This window comes from Salmo salar, chromosome ssa16, assembly GCF_905237065.1.
Source record: "Salmo salar chromosome ssa16, Ssal_v3.1, whole genome shotgun sequence".
Taxonomy (NCBI): Eukaryota; Metazoa; Chordata; class Actinopteri; order Salmoniformes; family Salmonidae; genus Salmo; species Salmo salar.
This window is the reverse complement of record NC_059457.1, coordinates 17,860,782-17,885,053: the sequence shown is the minus strand read 5'-3', so window position 1 is coordinate 17,885,053 and position 24,272 is coordinate 17,860,782. Positions and strand designations below refer to the sequence as shown.

General features: G+C 42.0%; 1 protein-coding gene across 2 annotated transcripts in view; it reads left to right on the top strand.

Annotated features, from left to right (window-relative positions):
• The first annotated feature begins 10,155 nt into the window (after positions 1-10,155).
• LOC106573312 (zinc finger protein 469) overlaps positions 10,156-24,272 on the top strand; it is a 157,033-nt gene continuing 142,916 nt past the window's right edge. Inside the window, exon 1 of one of the 2 annotated variants that reach the window (XR_001321308.2) lies at positions 10,156-10,395. The gene's annotated coding sequence lies outside the window, so the exon portion shown is untranslated. The remainder of the gene's footprint in view (positions 10,396-24,272) is intronic. The other variant, XM_014148259.2, reaches the window with a different exon arrangement.

Here is a 24,272-nt window from a genome sequence, read left to right as displayed (position 1 = left end):
AACTAAAAATGCATGCATTGTCTAACATAATGTCCTAGGAGTGTCATCTGATGGAGATTGTAAAAGGTTAGTGCATCATTTTAGCTGGTTTTATGGTTTTGGTGACCCTGTCTTTGACTTGACAAAACATTACACACAACTCTTGTAAATGTACTGTCCTAACATACTCTAAATTTATGCTTTCGCCGTAAAACCTTTTTGAAATCGTAAAACGTGGTTAGATTAAGGAGATGTTTATCTTTCAAATGGTGTAAAATAGTAGTATTTTTGAAAAATTTGAATTTTGACATTTATTTGGATTCAAATTTGCCGCTCTTGAAATGCACCTGCTGTTGATGGAGTGCACCACGGGTGGCACGCTAGCGTCCCACCTAGCCCCAAGAGGTTAAACAGCTTGGAAAATACCAGAAAATGATGTCATGGCTTTAGAAGCTTCTGATAGGCTAATTTACATAATTTGAGTCAATTGGAGGTGTACCTGTGGAGGTATTTCAAGGCCTACCTTCAAACTCAGTGCCTCTTTGCCTGACATCATGGGAAAATCAAAAGAAATCAGTCAAGACCTCAGAAAAAAATGTGTATATCTCCACAAGTCTGGTTCATCCTTGGGAGCAATTTCCAAACACCTGAAGGTACCACGTTCATCTATACAAGCAGTAGGACGCAAGTATAAACACCATGGGACCACACAGCCGTCATACTGCTCAGGAAGGAGATGCGTTCTGTTTCCTAGAGATGAACGTACTTTGGTGCGAAAAGTATAAATCAATCCCAGAACAACAGCAAAGGACCCTGTGAAGATACTGGAAGAAACAGGTACAAAAGTATCTGTATCCACAGTAAAACAAGTCCTATATCGACATAACCTGAAAGGCCGCTTAGCAAGGAAGAAGCCACTGCTCCAAAACAGCCATAAAAAAGCCAGACTACGGTTTGCAACTGCACATGGGGACAAAGATCGTACTTTTTGGAGAAATGTCCTCTGGTCTGATGAAACAAAACTATAACTTTTTGGCCATAATGACCGTCGTTATGTTTGGACGATAAAGGGACTTGCAAGCCGAAGAACACCATCCCAACCGTGAAGCACAGGGTTGGCGGCATCATGTTGTGGGGGTGCTTTGCTGCAGGAGGGACTGGTTCACTTCACAAAATAGATTGCATCATGAGGTAGGAAAATGATGTGGATATATTGAAGCAATATCTCAAGACATTAGTCAAGAAGTTGAAACTTGATCGCAAATGGGTCTTCCAAATGGACAATGACACCAAGCATACTTCCAAAGTTGTGGCAAAATGGCTTAAAGACAACAAAGTCAAGGTATTGGAGTGGCCATCACAAAGCCCTGACCTCAACCCTGCAGAACATTTGCTGTCAGAACTGAAAAAGTGTGTGCGAGCAAGGAGGCCTACAAACCTGACTCAGTTACACCAGCTCTGTCAGGAGGAATGGGCCAAAATTCACCCAACTTATTGTGGGAAGCTTGTGGAAGGCTACCCGAAATGTTTGACCAAATTAAACAATTTATTAAAGGCAATGCTACCAAATACTAATTGAGTGTATGTAAACATCTGACCCACTGGGAATGTGATGAAATAAATAAAAGCTGAAATAAATCATTTTCTCTACCATTATTCTGACATTTAACGTTCTTAAAATAAAGTGGTGATCCTAACTGACCTAAAACAGGGATTTTTTACTAGGATTAAATGTCAGGAATTGTGAAAACTGAGTTTAAATGTATTTGGTGTATGTAAACTTCCGACTTCAACTGTATGTCTGCACATGTCGGCCTACCAACTGCCAGATTCACACTGTGACTTGGGATAGCTCTAGACTGGTGAGTGTTTTAGATGGTTGGATATGTCTCTGGAAGAGGCAGATTGAAAGAGGGTGAGAGAGGGCATGGGAGAAAGAAAGATAGAAAAGTAGTTGGGGAGGAAGAGAGATAGAGAGGGTCAGAAAGAGGGAGAGAGAGAGGGAAAGACAGAGAGATAGAGAGAACTTTCCCCTCCATCTGTTCTACCTCCATTGTATTGTGTCAGCCACACAATGTCCCCCTTTGTCTTTCTTTCATTAATATTCGTGACGACGTACAGGTTCAGAAGGCCGCAGGTTATTCACCTCAGTCATTTGTCTATTAGTCAAATATCATGGACATATTGACAGTCAACTAATGAATGCAGTAGTTCAGAACATATTTTCATGCCGTCAATTTCATTATCATGGTGCAATCTTGTGATTGTTGTTAAAGAAAGTATTATGCCATTAGAATTGAACTAGTATTAGCTACATGTAACATGAGCGTAGATGACCCAACTCAAAGTGCAAGGTTTAATCACCTTAACAAATGTGTGCTTTGTGACAGTGAGGTATGCCCAACAGGTATGAATCTCCTGGATCAGTGAATAACGATGTCCGTTGCCCACCGTTCCCTGTGACGCTGATACACCATTACATGGTGTGATGGCTATGAGAGTCTCTAATAAAAATGTTATAACCAGATAGGTAACTGGGGGCAAGGTCATGTATAAATGTAAAAACAATCAACAATTTGATCTCCGCCACCTGGAGATCAACTGGAAGCCAGTTCAGCCCTGAAATTATTATTCTCATTAGTTTGTTTTGGGCTGTTTGAAGTTTGTCCTTCCGATTACTTGTTATTCCACTGCACCATGAGAAACAAGCATAGTCATAGTGGCACTGTATCAGAGATGTTGCCAGGATCCTCATAGTCTCTGTATCCAGGAACTTGGCTACCCTTGCCAGGAACTTTATCCTGGAGTGAACCCTCCCAATGTTACATCTGCTCCTGTCACGTACTTTACTTCTCATCCTGTGTCTCCCTAACCTGCCGCCACTCCCCAAGTGCTCTCTCCCTCTTCCTCTCTGTGTGTGTGATTGTGTGGGCGGAGGCAGAGCAGATCCCCCACCAGTTGCAACCTGTTCCAAAATCAAGACCTCTACAAATACTCAGCCCTGCCACTTCCACGCTGCCAGATCATAACCTCTGCTCAGTCAGTCTGTTTTTTTAGCCATTTGTTCCTGCTTAGATCCTGTTTTCGTGTTATGCTTGTTTTCCCTTACCCTTACCTGACACAGTTTTGCCCGCTCTGACTTTGGCATCTGTCTCCAGTCCCACATCTCGTCAGTCCTGCTACTCTGTCCTGGACCCCCACTCCACTGCGTCCTTGGATTCCTCTCTGGACCTGCTTACCCAGTCCCAACTCCCCTCGCTCCAGCCTCCGCCCCGGGCTTCCTGCAACCCACCCAAGCTTCCCCTGGCCTGCAACCCATATTCCCTCTGTTTCAATGAATACCTTGGTTAACTCGTCCCAGTCTCCTCGTCTGAGTCTGCTCTTGGGTTCACATGTTCCACTCCACGTGACACCCAATGACCTTTAGAGCCATGAGTTCACCTGTCATGTCACTTCCCAAGTAGTCTCAACAGTCTCCTTTTTCTTATGTGAAACCAAGAGGGCAGAATCATCTTCATACAGGAACAGAGAGCATGAACAGGCAGAGTCCATGTCATTTAGGTAGAGCAAAATAGCAAAGGCCCCAAAATGCTCCCCTGGGGGACACCACGGTTTATTTCCTTTAGCACCAGCCAGTCCCACCCATATCCACCCTTTGGAGCTCATCAGTTAGGTATGACAAAACCAATTGTTGGTGACAAAACCAATTGCTTTCAGTTTGTACAACAAAATATCATGGTTCACAGTAGAACATGCTTTTTGTAGGTCAAGCATGACCATACCACAGAAGTTGCCCTTATCAATGTTTTGCTTGATAAAATCTGTCAAGTATAGTATAGTAAGTGTTGGTAGAATAGCATTTTCTAAAATGGACTGAATATAAAATGTTATGGTCTTCAATGTACTTTAGGATCTGTTCTGCCAATCCTTTTTTGAATCCTTTTTTTCGTAGGTGTCTATTTACCACCACAGTCCGATGCTGGCACTGAGACTGAATTCATAAGCAAGCAAGAAAATGCGCATCCAGAGATGGCACTCCTAGTGGCCGGTGATTCTATTACAGGAAAACTGAAATCCGTCTTCCCTAATTTCTACCAGAATGTCACCTGTGCAACTAAAGGAGGAAAAACTCTAGATCAGCTTTACTCCACACAGAGAGATGCGTACAAAGATCTCCCTCGCCCTCCATTTGGCAAATCTGACCACAACTTTATCCTCCCGATTCCTGCTTACAAGCTAAAACTCAAAGAGGAAGTACCAGTGACGCGCTCAATATGGAAAGTTCTGATGAAGCAGATGCTAAGCTGCAGGACTGCTTTGCTAGCACAGACTAAAATATGTGATCGAAGCATTCTGTACTAACAGCAGTCAAGCACCCCTGTAAAGACCTTTTATTAAACACGGATTTAGAATAGATATTGATAACAAATGTGTATATTGTGGTTGTGACCCAGAGAATTGAGACCATATATATTGGGACTGTTCTGATGTCAGAAGAATTTGGAGTGAGTTAGAAGATTAATATTTTAAAATAAACTACTATTAATGTTAATTTGAAAGACTGATAATATGTTTTATTTTGATCCAAATTATATGGACCCTGATTTAACTTTCATTGTCAATTTGTTTATTTTTCATGGCAGATTCTTTATCCATAAAATGAAGTAGGAGGAGAACAAGCCCCTCTTCACATTGTTATAATTGAAATTGTTATAATTGAAGATATAATTGAAAATGATTTTTGAAATGATCAGTAAGTGAAAAAACAATAAATCTATACGTACCATAAAATGTTTTGAGAAATTGAAAATGTATCTCGATATGTAATACCCGTCTGTTAGGTTTATGTACTCTTGTTTGTATATTTCAGTTTTTGTTCATAATAATAAAAAAACAGTCAGGCACCCAAGCTAACTTGCTACTTCCAGACACCAATTAGAGAACAGCTCACTGAATATTACTCGCCCTAGCAGAGCTGGTTAGGCTGTTATCTTGTCCAGAGCGTTGTTGACTGCAACTGTGCTGTCAGACTGTCAGTTTGTAAATTCAGAGTGTTTCGCTCTCGGTACGTTCAAGTGCACACAGAACGCTCTGGCCAAGGAATAGGGTTGATCCGAGTGTTCTGACCTCACAGCCGCAGTCAAACACCCAAGCTAACTGGCTAACATTGGCTAGCTTGCTAGCTACTTCCAGACACATAATGAGAGAACACCCTACTCTGACCCTTTTACTCACCCTAGCAGAGCTGATTAGGCTGTTTTCATGTTATCCAGAGCATTGGTGACTGTAACTGTGCTGCTGGCAACAATTTAATTACGCATTTACTGACACTGGCCATATTCAACGGGTGTTGAGCGTTAGTAAATTCATCAGTTATTCTGCACTCTGGCACACTCAGACGAGAGTCTTTTGTTAAGACATGTAGCTAGCTAGGTAAACAATGAACCATAATCCCAACTCATGATGCTACTACCCTGCATGTATCTGCAGGTAGCTAACCGACCAGGTTCAATGTTAGCTAGCTAACATTAGGCTATAACTAGTCAAGCAAATGGGTCTGAGATACAAATAATAAGACCATACACATAACGTTAGCTAGCGAGCCAGCCAAGCCTGATCACCGACGACGATGAGACAGCCTACAGGGAAGCGGTCAGACACCTGGCAGTGTCGTGACAGGATCAACAATCTCTACCTCAATGTCAACAAGACAAAGGAGATGATGTGGACTACAGGAAACGGAGAGCCGAGCATGCCCCCATTCACATTGATGGGGCTGTAGTGCAGCGGGTCTAGAGCTTCAAGTTTCTCAGTGTCCACATCGCTATGGATCTATCATGGTCCAAACAAAGACTCCAGCCAAGTCATACACTGTTCTCTCTGCTACCGCACAGTAAGCGATACCGATGCACCAAGTCTGGAACCAATAGGACCCTGAACAGCTTCTACCCCCAAGCCATAAGACTGTTAAATAGTTAGTTAAATAGTTAACCAAATAGCTAACCGGACTATCTGCATTGATCCTTTTTGCATGAACTCATCACTGCTACTCTACTGTTTACTATCTGTCACTTTATTCTTAGTTATATGTACATATCTACCTCAATTACAACATACCCCTGCACATTGACTCTGTACTGATACCCTTGGTATATAGTCAAGTTATCATTACTCATTGTGTATCTATTATTACTTTTATTATTATGAGTTTTACTTTTCTATTATTTCTCTATTTTCTTTCTCTCTGCATTGTTGGGAAAGGCACGTAAGTAAGCATTTTACTGTTAGCCCACACCTGTTGCTTATGAACCTTGTCACAAATAAACATTCGTTTTGTTTTATTTTATTGAGTTCTTTCTGACATTACATAAATCCCTGCTGTGATTGGTGTAGGCCTGTTGTATGCAGCCATGACTGGGCCAAGCAGTTGAGATTCTGTAGACCTGGAAGTGTGCATGAGAGAGGAGGGGAATGCGTCTCTTTGAGCCACTGGGCCAGGGGGAGATAATGGGTTTATGGGCTTGAAAGATGAACATACGGCAGGGAGTGTGTGTGTAAGTTGTAAGTATAAGAGAGAGGGAGAGAGGAGCCCTGCCAGATTCTCAGTGGCTAAGTAATGACTCATGGGATCAAGGCCCCTTTGTCCATAAACAGGATTTATCTCAAAATCTGGCCGCTGAAACACACCCCAGGCCTACATAGTCTGCGTCTCAAATCTCATCATATTGCGTATGTAGTGCATTACTTTTGACCAGAGCCCATTGGGCAATAGTGTGTGTGTGTACTACTTTTGACCAAAGCCCATTGGGAAATAATGTGTGTGTACTACTTTTGACCAGAGCCCAAAGGGCCCTGATCAAAATTAGGGTCACACTTTATTTGGATAGTTGGGATTTTCCATCTGTAGATGCTCTACAGATTGTCATACTATCAAAAACGATCTGTTGATAAGCAACTGCTTGCTAAGATTATGGTTAGGTTTAGGTTTAGAAAAAAGTTTAGGGTGAGAGTTAAGTTTAGGGTTAATATAATGCTTAAGGTTAGAGCTAGGGTTAGGTTTAGTAGATAGTTAGTTGAGATGCTACTGACAGTCTGTAGTAAGTCTGTAGAGCATCTACAGATGGACTATCCAAATAGTGTTACCAAAAGTAGTGCACTATTAGCGAATAAGGTGCCATTTGGGACACAGACATAGTCTGCTTTGCATTTCTACTGTTGTCTCCCCACTCTGATTTCATCACCATTAATCCTGTGGAGAAAGCTAGGAGGGTGAGAAAGCAGGGGATGAAAAGAGTGGAGGAGGAGAGGTTTGTGCAAGTATAAGAGCCCATGTCATTCCCTATTAGGGGAACATCCAGAGAGAAAGATACATCTGTGGATCCTCATGAGATAATAATGTGGATGAGGTGATGCTAATGTAATACTATGAGCAGTAATCAGGTCTTGCTTTCATCCACAGTAGGAATGTGACTAAAGGTGAAGGGTTTGGGCTGAAGATCAAGTGATGGTTGTCAACACTTTTCTCACACCTCTGATGACCATAGAGTATGATTGGGCTAATGTGAGTGAGGTAGTATCTCCTTCTCTCAGTCGAAAGTCACTTTCTCTGATGTTCTCTGTTTAAGTCCACACTTAGTGCTTAAGATTATGTCTTGGGATTTGGAATCACTAAAATCAAACATACTGTTATGAAGAAGAAGATCTATGTGTGAAATAGGCTACTAACCATAAGGTTATACAAAGGTCCTTACACTATACACTTTTCTTTTTTACTTCGCATCTTCCCCTCTTAACCTGAGGTCATGGCCAATGTTCCCTCTAAGCTGCATGCGGGCGCACAGCTCCCCTGGGACTGCCGTGCAGAAGAAATATCTGCCAATGTGGAGAAGCACGTGACTGTACTTCACTCAACTTTCTAGTTTTCCCCCTTAGTTAACACTATCAACATTTCCTTTACTGTGGGAATTGTGACAAAATCAACACAATATTAGCCACTTTCAAAGCAACATACTGAAAAACTATGCAAAACTTACTATCCAAAACTAACTATGCAAGAGATCTTGATGTAGGCAGAACGATTCAGAGTAGGATTCTATTGCATTGACATGCACCACGTACTCTACACAGTCCGGTGCGCATAACCAATCAGAGCTGCTGTAGGTCTATATGCAAATGGACCATTGCCATTTATGGATCTGTGCCATTCACTTTGAACTGGACTGTGTTTACAGCACGAGTGGTCATGAGTAGATGTGCTTGTTTTGAGATCAAAGCGAGAGTTGCATGTAGCCACGTGTGCACATTTTGTTCATATCCTTTGCTAGTTAGTGAATTGTTAGCCCAGTTATAGATTATTTGTAGTCAGCAATGGGGGAGGGATTGCTTCCTACAAGAGCACAAAACGTCTATATTTCTAGACATCTTTAAAAAGCTAGTCTAGTAAAGAGTTTTTTTTGTCTTAAAGGGGAAGTTTTGTATCTGGAGACAGGCTTGCATAAGCTAAGTAGCCAATAGCAAAGGGTAACATAATTTGTCTGATTCTCTGTAACAATGGTATGGGAATAGTAATGCATTTTATTTTGTAAAGTGGTTTCTTGCATCAAACACAACAATATTTTCGGGTCACCTCTTTGTCTGAAGGACAAGTGGACAGGTTAATGTCAATGTAACGCTTGTCGTAAGTGGTAGTTGAAGTGGACCAAGGCGCAGCGTGGTAAGTGTTCATGATTTCTTTATTCATAAACACACTCAAACAAAATAACGAAAACGCACAGTTCCATCAGGTACAGACACTAAACAGAAAACAACCTCCCACAAACACAGGAAGAAAACAGGCTACCTAAGTGTGATTCCCAATCAGAGACAACGATAGACAGCTGCCTCTGATTGGGAACCACACTCGGCCCAAAAACAAAGAAACAGAAAACATAGACTTCCCCACCCGAGTCATACCCTGACCTAAACCAGCATAGAGAATAATAGGGATCTCTATGGTCAGGGTGTGACAGTCAAGCCCTGCATTTTTTTTTCTCTCAAGTCTCATGGAATGTAGCCCTACATTGAACACCACACATTGGCTGCTATTGTAGGCTGAATGATAGAACAGCTATTTCCACGTTAAAATGTTATGGAATGCATTTTCTCCATTGTTTTTGATGGTAGGCCACTCTGGTAGACCTACATTATGATCAAATAACCATAGCAGCCTACTTGGCCACTGTTAAAACTGTAACTTAAAGTGTGTACAGCCTCAGTGTTCACAATAAACATGTCCCGGAAGTTGCACAGAATTTTCACAACGTTCAAGTTTGCGCTCAGCAGACCTGAAATTTGCTCAGTGCTGGAAAGAATTAGAGGGAACATTGGTCATGACCCTTGAGGAGACTCCAGTGAGTGTGACGCTTAATGGACACAGTCACCAGCCAATCAGCAGGCTGCATTCCTCACATTCTGGAAAGAGAGTGTCAAGGCCATGAAACCTTCAAGAGAGTGTGTGCATGTGCGTGTGCACTCTTGTGTGTGAGTGTGTGTCTGCGTGCATCCCTGTGTGTGTGTGTGTGTGTGTGTGTGTGTGTGTGTGTGTGTGTGTGTGTGTGTGTGTGTGTGTGTGTGTGTGTGTGTGTGTGTGTGTGTGTGTGTGTATATACACTATCTGTGTGTAGGCAACTGCAGGAGAATTCCATGTTCATTTCCCAGAAAATTGTCTTGTCTTTTAATGACTCGCTGCTATTCAGACAGTTCTGGGAACTATACCTGTGCACCCATGACATCACAATTCCTGGAGAAGAGGAGGGATAAATGAGAGGAAGACATGAAGAGAATAAGATTATTATTTCTTCTTTACCTCCTTTCGGTGAAAATCATCCCCCACTTTAATAAGACCAGGGCAGGTGGGCAGGTGTGTGTCCCTCATCGAGCCAGCTGCACACCAGAGCAAGAGAGGGGGATACATGTAGAAGGGGATGAGAGGCAGGAGTTTAAGAGAGTAAAAGTGGTTCAGAGGAGACTTTCAAGGATCTGCGGAGAGAGGGAACCAAGAAGGCCAAGTACAGATTAAGAAAAAAAAGGAACAGAGAGAAGAGTGCAGTGGGGGGAGAAAAAGACAGCTTTTGCAGAGTGAAGCTCTCCAAATCTTTTCTCTCCCCAGGGTATTTTCCTGAGCCTCACTCATCAGTCTGGGCAGGAATCGCTCGTCACTCTTTTCCTACCTCCCTCCTCTCCCTCCCTTATTCCCTCCTTTCTTCCCTCTCTCCCAGCCGTGGAGCGTCACAAGAGCCACGCGATGAGTATAGAATGAGAAGAGAGAGAGTGAGTGAGAAAGAGAAAGAGAGGGAGAGAGGAACGGACCAGGGAAGCGAGAGACTTACACACACCACACGCATTGGAAACTGAAGGAGTTGGTGTGCAGCTCGCAAGGTGGGTGAGGAGCATATAAGGCATGCATGTGCATGTGTGATTTCTCTGAATGTGCCTGAATGAATGCTGGCATTCATGTCTTGATACTACTTCTATTGAATTTAATTGTGTTTTATTAAGAGTGTGTGACAGGTTTGACTTCCCAGTGTTTGGTGTGTGTATCACATTTTGGTGTGTCTATAAATTACCCTGTCATGCACAGATACCTAACGTTTAGCCATAAAGCATGTGTGTTTCTATGCATGTGTGTGACTGTGTGTTAGTATCACTTTAGTAACACCATAGTATCACTTTACAGTGAGTTAAATAGATCCAGACAGTTATTGATTGAAAAAATAAACGGATACAGACAGCAAATTAGAACAATCATCAATCAAAATAGGTGACAAAAGGGAAAAAAGAGATTGAGATGAAGAAAGGTAAAGAGAGTTACCTGTGCAGAGTTTGAAAAGTCAATGAGTGACCGTCATGTACAGTAACTCAATCTCCAATGGTCCTTGTCGTGGCGTGTTGAATGTACATGGTCTAATATATGGATGAATCGTTGCAGTTAATAAGATGCTAACTTGCATTTCCTGTGGTGCAGGAAAATTGTTTGCTGCAAGGACGTGATCAAATTAAGATCCCATCTGTAGACTCTTGAGTTTCTGTTGTTCAAGTTTTCCATGAAGAATATAACACTGTTATATTCAACCCAGCAAGTGAAGTGGAGAGAGTGTTTTTGAGGTTAGAGCTATTATTATAGTGTAAGAGATAGAGTGAGTAGTATGCTACTGTCAGACAAAGTTGAGGGTGATTCTATGGGTCAGCAGTGTGTGTGACACTTTAAAGATAACATTGAGTCTGAGTTGGAGCCTAGAGTTTGCTCTGAGGAAGTTGGAGGAGTTGGAGCAGTGCTGTGTGAGTGTGTGAGTGCATGTATGAGGTGCAGTTTGTCAAAGGCAGCAATTTAGCATGGTGTGTGTGTGTGTGTGTGTGTGTGTGTGTGTGTGTGTGTGTGTGTGTGTGTGTGTGTGTGTGTGTGTGTGTGTGTGTGTGTGTGTGTGTGTGTGTGTGTGTGCATGTGTGCGTGTGTGCACGTGTTAGTGTGTGTGTGTTTGCATTAGTGCGCGTGTGTGTGCACGTGTTAGTGTGTGTGTGTTTGCATTAGTGTGTATGTGCATGGGTGTGTGTTTGCATGAGTGTGTATGTGCGTGGGCGTATGTGTGTGGGTTTGCTAATGCGTGTGCATACGTGTTTGTGTGTGAACTGTATACCCTAGTGTATGTCAGATCAAAGGAAAGACAGACTCTTCTGTACATGATATATAGCAGTTTTACGTACTGTAACCTCAATCCCATCGCTTTTAGTTAGTGATTTTTCCCTGACAGCTTTGGATAGGTACACTATGGCATTTCGGCTTTTGGCATTATCTCTTTTTTTATTTATATATATATATATATATTTATATATATATATATATATATATATATATATATATATATATATATATATATATAATATTTTTTACGCTGCTGCTACTCGCTGTTTATTATCTATGTATAGTCACTTTACCCCTACCTACATGTACATATTACCTCAATTACCTCAACTAACCTGTACCCCGTACATTGACTCAGTACATATAGCCTCGTTATTGTTATTTTTTGTGTTAATTTTTTTACTTCAGTTTATTTAGTAAATATTTTTCTTATTTTATACAATCTTATTTTATTAAATCTGTATTGTTGGTTAAGGGCTTGTAAGTAAGCATTTCACGGTAATGTCTACACCTGTTGTTTTTAGCGTATGACAAATAAAATTGGATTTGATTTGATATCCCTTCATAGTTTGTCCACTGAAAATATGAACAATGTTTTGGAGCTCTGCAAGCTTCATGTTTTAGTAGCTCCCCCGCCCTCCTTGTTTCCCTATGCCAGAGTGATTCCTCCCTATCCCTCCTGACCTATGAATGAGCAATCTCTCTCTCGCTCTGTTCCTCTTAAGTTTCACCCCCAGCGCTGATGTGCAGGGCCAAGGGGCATGGCTCAGGTAGCCTTGGCAGGCAGCGAGGTCACTCTTGCAAGGTTAGGCCAGGCACTGGAATGTCAGGTATTTACTGATCACAGCCCTGGCTGTGTCCCTCGCTCCCTTCCCCCTCTTCCCCCTGCAGCCCTTCTCACCCCTCTTCGGCTCGCCCCTCCCTCCCCCAGGAGCGTGTATCTGTGCAACATGCTGGGTCATGCCACCCTGCCAAGCCATGCCGGGGCATCAACACATTTGTATAAGTGTTGGAAAATCACTTCCCCTGGTAAAAACCAAACAGAGAAAAGACAGAAGATATTATAGATGCCCAGTCTGCTGTTTATGGTTGCTGTGTGCCAACTTTGTGCCAGCGGCATGGGAACCCTGTGTATCTGCTGTGTGGCACTGGCACCGGAGATTAGTGTCGTGTGAGCTCATATCAACACAAGCAGATATTTTACCTCCCTCCCCTCGTCCTCCTCGCCATGGATACTGTGCTCCCTGGGCCTGTATCAGTGTTATGTGGTTCTCACCAGCCTATTATAGAGCCCTCTGCCCTGACCCAGTCCTCTCTGCTCCCTCTCTCTGACTGTCACCTGCTCTCTGTCTATATCTCTAGCTGTCTCTCATGGTCTCTCTGTCTCTCTTTCTCAGCTTTGGCTTCATTCTGTGTACCCAGAATCACATATTGTTGGAAATGCAAGGGCTCTCACAGGTGGGGAAAGCTAACACAGACAAGCTCTCACATGTAAGATTGTACTGCTTGTATCGTATGTGCGTGTGCACACAAGCACCAAAATGTGTATATAAATTAGAATTACCTCCAGGCACACATTGAAACACAACCATATACACACCCTTCCGCATTGCCCACAGCCATGCACACGCACACCGGGTTGGATAGATTACTTTTTAAAATGTAATCGGTTACAGTTACTAGTTACCTGTCCAAAATTGTCATCTGTAACGTAACATTTTGGATTACCCAAACTCATTAACGGAATCTGGTTACTTTATAACTTTTAGATGACTTTGTCCTTAAAAAGGCATTAGAAGAAGACAAAAAATAATATTACCAATTGAACGACATCTATTGCAGGATAAATCAATGTTAGAGTTTACATAGCTGGCCATAACAGCCAGGTCGCCCGTGATACAAGTCAGGATTCAACGTCCATCCATGTCTGAGGACGTTGGGAGATGACGTGGAAAGTGGCCACTAGGGGGCAACTGTGAGCGCTGTTACCTTCAAGTAAGTTTTGGTTTTGCTAGTTTTGTGGACGGGAATGGTGGATGGCCGTAAGCATCTGACTCTGATTCCAAAGGTTGCAAGTTGAATTCCAGCGATAGAAAGTTGTTTTTGAGATTTTTGTTTTAAGCCTATCCCAAACCTTAACCCTTACCTTAACCATTTGGAATTCATGCCTAACCTTAAGTTTTTGGAGTTATGACCTAAATTTAAACTTAAACACGTTTGAATTTTGAGTTTCCAACATGGATGAAAGTCTAATTCTGACATAAGACTGTGAGAGCTAGTTGGGTCATAAATGGATGTTGCATTTTACTTTATGGGTGATGTAGGCTTCTTATAACCCATTGTTTTCTACTTCAATACAGATAATAATGGGAGTAAGCTACAGCGCATTCGGAAAGTATTCAGACCCCTTGACTTTTTACACATTTTGTCAAGTTACAGCCTTATTCTAAAATGTTTTAAATGAATGTTTTTCCTCATCAATCTACACACAATACCCCATATTATCTAGCTCCTTTGCAGTATTTCATTTTTGTGTGTGTTATTTCTTACATTATTAGCCCAGAATGTTTTTTGTGTTATTACATACAGCCGGAAATAACTTTTGGATATCAGAGCTGCGGTAACTCAACAGCATTACAACCAGGAATATGACTTTCCCGAAATTGATTTTTTGTTCGTACCCCCCAGGGCAGTTGAACTTATCCCAGAGGCTGCTCCTAGTCGCCACCGGCGGGGAGAAGAGGTATTCGGAGTTGACTTCTAGTCCGACTCAGGAGGAGGGCACGCCATTCATCGCTTCCGAGTATATTACTCGCTAATGTTCAGTCTCTGGACAATAAAGTAGACGAGATCAGGTTGAGGCTCTCCTTCCAGAGAGACATCAGGGACTGTAACATACTCTGTTTCACAGAATCATAGCTCTCTCGGGGTATACTGTTCCCATCCATACAACCAGATGGGTTTTCAGTTCATCGCACAGATAGGAATAAAGTACTCTCCGGGAAGAAGAATGGCGTTGGTGAATGCTTCATGATTAACTACTCATGGTGTGATTGTGATGACATACAGAAACTCAAGTCCTTTTGTTCACCCGACCTAGAATACCTCACAATCAAATGCCGACTGTATTACCTCCAAAGAGAATTCTGTTCAGTTATAGTCACAGCCGTGTATATTCTCCCTCAAGCCAATACCACGACAGCTCTCAAAGAACTACACTGGACTTTAATCAAACTGGAAACCACATATCCTGAGGCCTCATTTATTGTAGATGGGGATTTAAACAAAGAAAATTTGAGTAAAACGCTACCGAAGTTCTATGAACACATTGACTGTAGTACTCACGACTACATCAGATCACAACTACATTTTGCTCCTCCCTTCCTATAGACAGAAACTCAAACAGGAAGTACCCATGCTAAGGTCTATTCAACGCTGGCCTGACCAATCAGAATCCATGATTCAAGATTGTTTTGATCACGCGGACTGGGATATGTTCCGGGTAGCCTCTGAGAATAACATTGAATTTAGTCACGGACACGTCGACTGAATTCATCAGGAAGTGTATTTAAAAAAATATATATTTAACCTTTATTTAGCTAGGCAAGTGAGTTAAGAACAAATTCTTATTTACAATGACGGCCTACACCGGCCAAACCCGGACGACACTGGGCCAATTTTGTGCCACCTTATGGGACTCCCAATCACAGCATGTTGTGATACAGCCTGGAATCAAACCAGAGTGTCTGTAGTGACACCTCAAACACATATATGCAGTGCCTTAGACCGCTGCGCCACTCAGGAGTATAGGGGACGTTGTTCTTACGGTGACTATTAAAACCTAACCAAATCAAAAACCGTGGATAGATCGCCCCGTAGCACCCACTTCTGTTATCATGAAATGCTTTGAGAGTTAAGGATCATATCACCTCTACCTTACCTGACACCCTAGACCCACTTCAATTTGCTTACCGCCCCAATAGATCCACAGACAATGCAATCACCATCGCACTGCACACTGCCCTATCCCATCTGGATAAGAGGAATATCTACGTCAGAATGCTGTTTATTGACTATAGCTCAGCCTTCAACACCATAGTACCCTCCAAGCTCATCCTTAACCCTACCCCTTGCAACTGAGTCCTGGACTTCCTGACAGGCCGCCCCCAGGTGGTGAAGGTAGGAAACAACACCTCCACTTCGCTGATCCTCAACACAGGGTCCCCAAAAGGGTGCGTGCCCAGCTCCATCCTGGACTCCCTGTTTACCCATGACTGCGTGGCCACGCACACCTCCAACACAATCATCAAGTTTGCAGACGACACAACAGTAGTATGCCAGATTACCAACAATGACAAGACAGCCTACAGGGAGTAGGTGAGTGCCCTGGAGGAGCAGTGCCAGGAAAATAACCTCTCCCTCAACGACAACAAAACAAAGGAGATGATCGTGGACTTCAGAAACCACCAAAGAGAGCACACGCCCATCCACATCAAAGGGACCGCAGTGGAAAAGGTGGAAAGTTCCTCTGCGTACACACTTCACTGACAATCTGAAATGGTCCACCCACACAGACAGTCTGGTGAAGAAAGCACATCAGTGCCTCTCCAACCTCAGGAGGCTGAAGAAATTTGGCTTGGCCCCTAAGACCCTCACAAACTTTTACATATGCACAATTGAGGGCACACTGTCGGGCTTCATCACCGCCTGGTACGGCAACTGCACGGCCCGCATCACAAGGGGCAAACTGCCTGCCCTCCATGACACATACAGCTGTAAAAAGATCATCAAGGACATCAACCACCCGAGCCATGGCCTGTTCACCCCGCTACCTACCAAGAAGGCGACGTCAGTACAGGTGCATCAAAGCTGGGACCAAGAGTCTGAAAAACAGCTTCTATCTCAAGGCCATCAGACTGTTAAACAGCCATCACTAGCCGGCCTACCACCCGGCTACTCAACTCTGTACCTTAGAGGCTGCTGCCCTATATACATAGACAAGGAATCACCGGCCACTTTAAAAATGGAATACGAGTCACTTTAATATTGTTTACATGCTTCTTTACTCATCTCATATGTTTATACTGTATTCTACTCTACTGTATTTAGTCAATGCCACTTCGACATTGCTCGTCCTAATATTTATATATTTCTTAATTCTATTCTTTTACTTTTAGATTTGTGTGTACTGTTGTGAATTGTTAGATATTACTGCACTGTTGGAGCTAGGAACACAAGCATTTCGCTACACCCACAATTACATCTGAAAAATATGTTCATATGATAAATAATATTTGATTTGATTTAATGACAAAGCGATAACAGGTTTTTAGAAAACCTTATTCTCATAAGTATTCAGACCCTTTGCTATGATACTTGAAATTGAGCTTAGGTGCATCCTGTTTCCATTTATCATCATTGAGATGTTTATACAACTTGATTGGAGTCCACCTGTGGTGAATTCAATTGATTGGACATGACTTGGGAAGGCACACACCTGTCTATATAAGGTCCCACAGTTGACAGTGCATATCAGAGAAAAAAATAAACAATCCCATGAGCTCAAAGGAATTGTCCATAGAGCTCAGAGACAGGATTGTGTAGAGGCACAGATTTGGGGTAGTGTACTAGCAAATGTTTGCAGCATTGAAGGTCCCCAAGAACACGGTGGCTTCCACCATTCTTAAATGGAAGAAGTTTTGAACCACCGAGACTCTTGCTAGAGTTGGCCACCCGGCCAAACTGAGCAATCAGGGTAAAAGGGCCTTGGTCAGGGAGGTGACCAAGAACATGATGGTTGCTCTGACAGGGCTCCAGAGTTCCTCTGTGGAGATGGAAGAACCTTCCAGAAGGACAACTGTCTCTGCAGCACTCTACCAATCAGGCCTTTATGGTAGAGAGGCCAGACGGAAGCCCCTTCTCAGTAAAAGGCACATGACAGCTCCCAAGGCACCTAAAGATGATCAGATCATGAGAAACAAGATTCTCTGGTCTGATGAAACAAAGATTGAACTTTTGGACCTGAATGCCAAGCGTCACATCTGGAGCACATCTGGCACCATCCCTACAGTGAAGCATGGTGGTGGCCACATCATGTTGTGGGACTGTTTTTCAGTGGCAGGGACTGGGAGACTAGTCAGGATCTAGGGAAAGATGAACGGAGAAAAGTACAGAGAGATCCTTGATGAAAATGTGCTCCAGAGTGCTCAGGACCTCAGACTGGGGAGAAGGTTCACCTTCCAACAGGACAACGACCCTAAGCACACAGCCAAGACAACACAGGAGTGGCTTCTGGGCAAGTCTCTGAATGTCCTTGAGTGGCCCAGCCAAAGCCCGGACTTGAACCCAATCGAACATCTCTGGCGAGACCTGAAAATAGCTGTGCAGCAACACTCCCCATCCAATGCAAATACAGGTGTGCCAAGCTTGTGGCGTCATACCCAAGAAGACTCGAAGCTATAATCGCTGTCAAAGGTGCCTCAACAAAGTACTGAGTAAAGGGTCTGAATACTTATGTGGTAAAAGTCAAGGGGTCTGGTAAAAGTCAAGGGGTTTGAATACTTTCAGAGTGTACTGTATATCATTAAATTAAAATCTGACAGATTTCCAGTCCTTCAAATTAATCTGCAACAATAGGACTTGTAAATATGGAAATATATATGTAAGAGTATAGCTTCCATCCCTCTCCTCACCCCTACCTGGGCTCGAACCAGGGACCCTCTGCACACATCGACAACAGCCACCCTCGAAGCATCGTTACCCATCGGTCCACAAAAGCCGCAGACCTTGCAGAGCAAGGGGAACAACTAATTCAAGGTCTCAGAGCGAGTAACGTCACAGATTGAAACGCTATTAGCGCGCACCCCGCTAACTAGCTAGCCATTTCACATCGGTTACACTCACCCCCCTTTTGACCTTCTCCTTTTCTGCAGCAACCAGTGATCCGGGTCAACAGCATCAATGTAACAGTATAGCTTCCGTCCCTCTCCTCGCCCCTACCTGGGCTCCTCTGCACACATCGACAACAGCCACCCTCAAAGCATCGTTACCCATCGCTCCACAAAAGCTGCAGCCCTTGCAGAGCAAGGGGAACAACTACTTCAAGGTCTCAGAGCGAGTACCGTCACCGATTGAACCGCTATTAGCACGCACCCCGCTAACTAGCTAGCCATTTCACATCGGTTACATATAGATTAGCCAAATTGTTTTACCTGAGAATAAACCAAAAATGACTTATTTGGGTTGTCAGTTGTTACAACAGCTACAAATGTATAAACCCTGCCTACTTCTACAATTTTTCTTTAAATGATATTTTAAACTTAACACTTACCTTAACCCTAAACTTAAGCAAATGTAGTTTTCATGAATTTTTACAATATAGCCTATTTTGACTTTGTGACTGTGGTAACTATTGACAACCACATATTAGCCTACTCCAGGGTTCCCCAATAGGCAGCAGTGATTTTATTTTAATTTAGGAAATCTGTTCCCAAGTATTCCCACGCATAAATATTGAGACATGTTATAATATCCCAATGTAATCAAGGTTTGAAAGGATTCTGTTTTTGTCAAATAATATATCTGTTTAATATTTATAACTATGTTCCGCCCTCTGACCATCCACTCAGGGAAAAATCGTCCCAAAGCTGAATGTTATTGAGAACTCGCCTACTCTGTTGCTTATGATTTTGTTGTCATGGAGGACTGAATGAGCTGATGCTACTCTCATTGAATGGCACGCACAACCGAAAAGTGCTATTTGCATGTGAAAAATGAATGTCATATGCTGTATTTACTATAGGCCTATTGTTTACGTTTTTGCTGGTGACACTTTGATATCCTGATAATTTTCAGATGTTTAAGTCTATCAAAAGTGTGTGAGTTTGAGCATGGGTACGATAGCCCTTTATTAATCAGCATGAATTAGTTTGAGCAATAAAAGACCCATTTGTGGTGTTCTTAAATTAAACCCGTTTTTGACTGTATGTGGAAGACAATACTGAGTTTAGAAGGGAGGAACTCTCTCAAACTTTTATTCCATAGACTGGGATCTGCATTGTAGAATGCAGCTGTTGCAAGAGAACATGTTTCACTGGCTGGCCACTGGTCGCAAAAACAATGATTGATAGGCAGCTTCACCTTCTCAAATTCAACCATTATTGTGTTAAAATACACATATAAATGTGTGAACAGCCATCCACAACAACCACAATTTGTGTTGCGCAAATAGCTAAATGAGAGAACAGCAGTGTGATTCACGTCATTGCCCTGTATATGTATAAGTGCTGTCATCCTTACCTCCAAGCATTTATTCAAATAGGATGTACAATCTTTGGATGCCAACAGAAATAACACCATTGGAAGTCAAAGCTTGGACTGAAGCGTACAAAAGCCTACTCCTGCTGTTTTCTTGTGATCCATCAAACGCATTTGGTGTGTCATCATAGTGGTTTTTTCGATGTTGATTTGAATGTCATTGAGAAAACAAAAAGGTATCATGAATAACTTTTTCGCAAACATCCTTTCTGAACTTAAAAGTAATCATCTAGTTTTTCAAAAGTATCTGTAATCTGATTACAATATTTTAGCTGGTAACGGATTGCATTAAGTTATTTTGTAATCAGTGACATGTAACTGATAACATGTAATCCATTACTCCCCAACCCTACGCACACGCGCACACACACCTCACATTTGTTAGGATATATTGTCAACGTCTCCTATGGAAGACATTGTAATTGTGGACTGCATAGATTGGTCTGAGCTGCCAAAACAATGTGAATTCAGGCAAATTGCACAGTCGGTTCTCACTTCATTCCAACAAGTACAAATGGATATAGGTCAGCCCCATGGCAGAAACTGATCAATTGGCAACCTTCATATGACTTAGGCCTTTCTCTTAGATGTTAAGTCCCCTATATGGGGACTGTGAGCGGTTCTGGACCGTCGATAACTGACATTTTGATGTACAAAATGCTCGGTGAATGTTATAGGGTCCAGTGACTTATAGTCCCAGAAAGCCCCATCTGTCTGCTCTCTGCTGCCACTCTATCAGTGGAGCTGACTTGAAGTGTCAGGTTTCAGGCCCCACATTTGCATTGGGAATGATGTGTCAACGGAGCCCAGCCTGGAGACGGAATATGAAAGAGGACAGTCAAGCATATCATCTCATTGTGATATACAGCGGCTTGCGAAAGTATTCACCCCCCTTGGCATTTTTCCTGTTTTGTTGCCTTACAACCTGGAATTAAAATAGATTTTTGGGGGGTTTGTATCATTTGATTTACAAAACATGCCTACCACGTTGAAGATGCAAAGTATTTTTTATTGTGAAACAAACAAGAAATAAGACAAAAAAACTGAAAACTTGAGCGTGCATAACTATTCATCCCCCCAAAGTCAATACTTTGTAGAGCCACCTTTTGCAGCAATTACAGCGGCAAGTCTCTTGGGATATTTTTTTACATTTTAGTCATTTAGCAGACGCTCTTAACCAGAGCAACTTACAGTAGTGAATGCACACATTGCATCCATTTTTTTCCCATACTGGCCCGCTGTGGGAATCGAACACACAACCCTGGCGTTGCAAACACCATGCTCTACCAACTGAGCCACACGGGACAATACTTATGTCTCTATAAGCTTGGCACATCTAGGCACTGGGATTTTTGCCCATACTTCAAGACAAAACTGCTTCAGCTCCTTCAAGTTGGATGGGTTCCGCTGGTGTACAGCAAACTTTAAGTCATACCACAGATTCTCAATTGGATTGAGGTCTGGCCTTTGACTAGGCCATTCCAATACATTTAAATGTTTCCCCTTAAACCACTCGAGTATTGCTTTAACAGTGTGCTTAAGGTCATTGTCCTGCTGGAAGGTGAACCTCCGTCCCAGTCTGAAATCTCTGGAAGACTGAAACAGGTTTCCCTCAAGAATTTCCCTGTATTTAGCACCATCCATCATTCCTTAAATTCTGACCAGTTTCACAGTCCCTGCCGATGTAAAACATCTCCACAGCATGATGCTGCCACCACCATGATTCACTGTGGGGATGGTGTTCTCGGGGTGATGAGAGGGGTTGGGTTTGTTCCAGACATAGCGTTTTCCTTGATGGCCAAAAAGCTCAATTTTAGTCTCATCTGAGCAGAGTACCTTCTTCCATATGTTTTGGTAGTCTCCCATATGCCTTTTGGCAAACACCAAACGTGTTTGCTTATTTTTTTCTTTAAGCAATGGATTATTTCTGGCCACTCTTCCGTAAAGCCCAGCTCTGTGAAGTGTACGGCTTAAAGTGGTCCTATGGACAGATACTCCAATCTCCGCTGTGGAGCTTTGCAGCTCCTTCAGGGTTATCTTTGGTCGCTTTGTTGCCTCTCTGATTCATGCAATCCATGCCTGGTCTTTGAGTTTTGGTGGGCGGCCCTCTCTTGGCAGGTTTGTTATGGTGCCTCCATTTTTTAATAATGGATTTACTGGTGCTCCGTGGGATGTGGGATCATGTGACAGATCATGTGGGATCATGTGACAGATCATGTGACACTTAGATTGCACACAGTTGGACTTTATTTAACTCATTATGTGACTTCTGACGGTAATTGGTTGCACCAGATCTTATTTAGGAGCTTCATAGCAAAGGGGGTGAATACATATGCACGCACCACTTTTCCATTTCAATTTTTTGTAATTTTTTTAAACAAGTAATTTTTTATTTCACTTCACCAATTTGGAATATTTCGTGTATGTCCATTACATGAAATTCAAATAAAAATCCATTGAAATTACAGGTTGTAATGCAACAAAATAGGAAAAACGGCAAGAGGGATGATTACTTTTGCAAGGCACTGTATGTTTCGAGCTCTCAACATGAAAAATAATAAGTAATTTCTCTTGTGCTTAAAGCTGTAGTTGAAACAAGTCTACACGTATTTGAATGGTATCTCTGTGCCGCTCAGTGGACGTTTAGGAGAAAGGTCTCTTTTGTCAGTTATATGATATAGTGCCAATAATACTGTCACTAAGTATTATCATATTTATTTTACAGTTATAAGAAAGATGAAATCTTATAATAAGTCATTTATAATTTAATGTGTTACTATATTTAGAAAGCATTTTAGTAATTTCAAGCACTATTGCTCCAAATGTGTTGAATAGGAAAAAATCATATATACATTTCATAAGGTTTTTACTATGTACTTGAGCTTGTGTCCTTAAAACTGAGTACACCACCAATGGAATATTACCATTTATTGTTTATGGGCATCTCATGAAAAATCATTACATTTGGGTATGTCTATTTTGGCGGAAATAAAACATTTGGCCTGTGGTTCCAGGGTAACCACATAATTAAGGGAATACATGTTTTGTCTCAAACCCCCCAAAAGTAAAAGAATCGGATTAAATCAAATCAGACTTTAAATGCACTTTAAATACATTTTGATTTGATTTAGTCGTATTCTTTAACTTAGATTTTTCCTTGCGATGGAAATGTGAATCCAACATATCAATTATTAGTGATGGAATTGTTGAAGCAGAAGATACATCTCCTTCAAATGTTGAGATTTGCTTCCGTTGAAAATCATTTCAAATCAACCAGAGCTTGAAATGCTAAGCCTATTGCATTGTCGTTTTTTAGTTGAATTCTGGGTTCAATTGAAACATTAGCTATTGATGAGTTTGCTAATACTATATAGGCCTAAATAGCTTGCCTGGCTACCCAGACTTCTTGCTTCGGAAAAATGTTATGCCACACCCACGGAAGTTAGTTTCTTACATTTTTACATTTTAGTCATTTAGCAGACACTCTTATCCAGAGCGACTTACAGGAGCAATTGGGGTTAAGTGCCTTGTTCAAGGGCACATCAACAGATTTTTCAACTAGTCAGCTCAGGAATTTGTCCTGAGGCTCTTAACCACTGTCGCAATGTGTCTGTATCTGAATACCTCCCCGACCCTTCACCGAATGCGAACACATTTGGTGCCGTCTGATTGGTCCAGAAACCGATGGGTTGGGCCAGAGCCAGAACGCACGTGGGTTAAGCGTCGGTTTGAAAATATGTCATTGGCTTTGATATTCTGATTCAATAGAAACAATCCAATTGCTTATGACTTTGTCTTGTACAAACGACGTATGACCCTCCCGTGTTAAGCATGTTTCGATGCAAGCTTCAACGGAAAGTATGCCCAGAAATATGACGCAACCATGTAAAAACGATGCAAAATCTCTTGAAATCAATAGCAGCCATTATTTGAGCTGAAGCGAGAGAAAATAAACTTTGGAATGAAATATTGGCCATTTAAATCTCATATGTTGCCCAAATACTACATTTTATCATGATACATTAATAAATACATACTGTGTTAATTTTAGCATGTTTACCTGCCTACAATACCCACTGTAGTGTACGTAGATTGCAAGCCCATAGTAAGTCAATTGGGCTAATGTTAACTGGCTAGCTACTACTGTTAGCTAGCTAGCTAGATAGCCACAAAGAATTGGCAGCTAGCTACACACTTATTGACATCTACTTAAAAACAACATCAGTTTTAGGTCATTTTTGCCTGTTAAACTATTTGGTTAGCATGATTATTACGATTCAGATATAGCTAGCTGATAGTT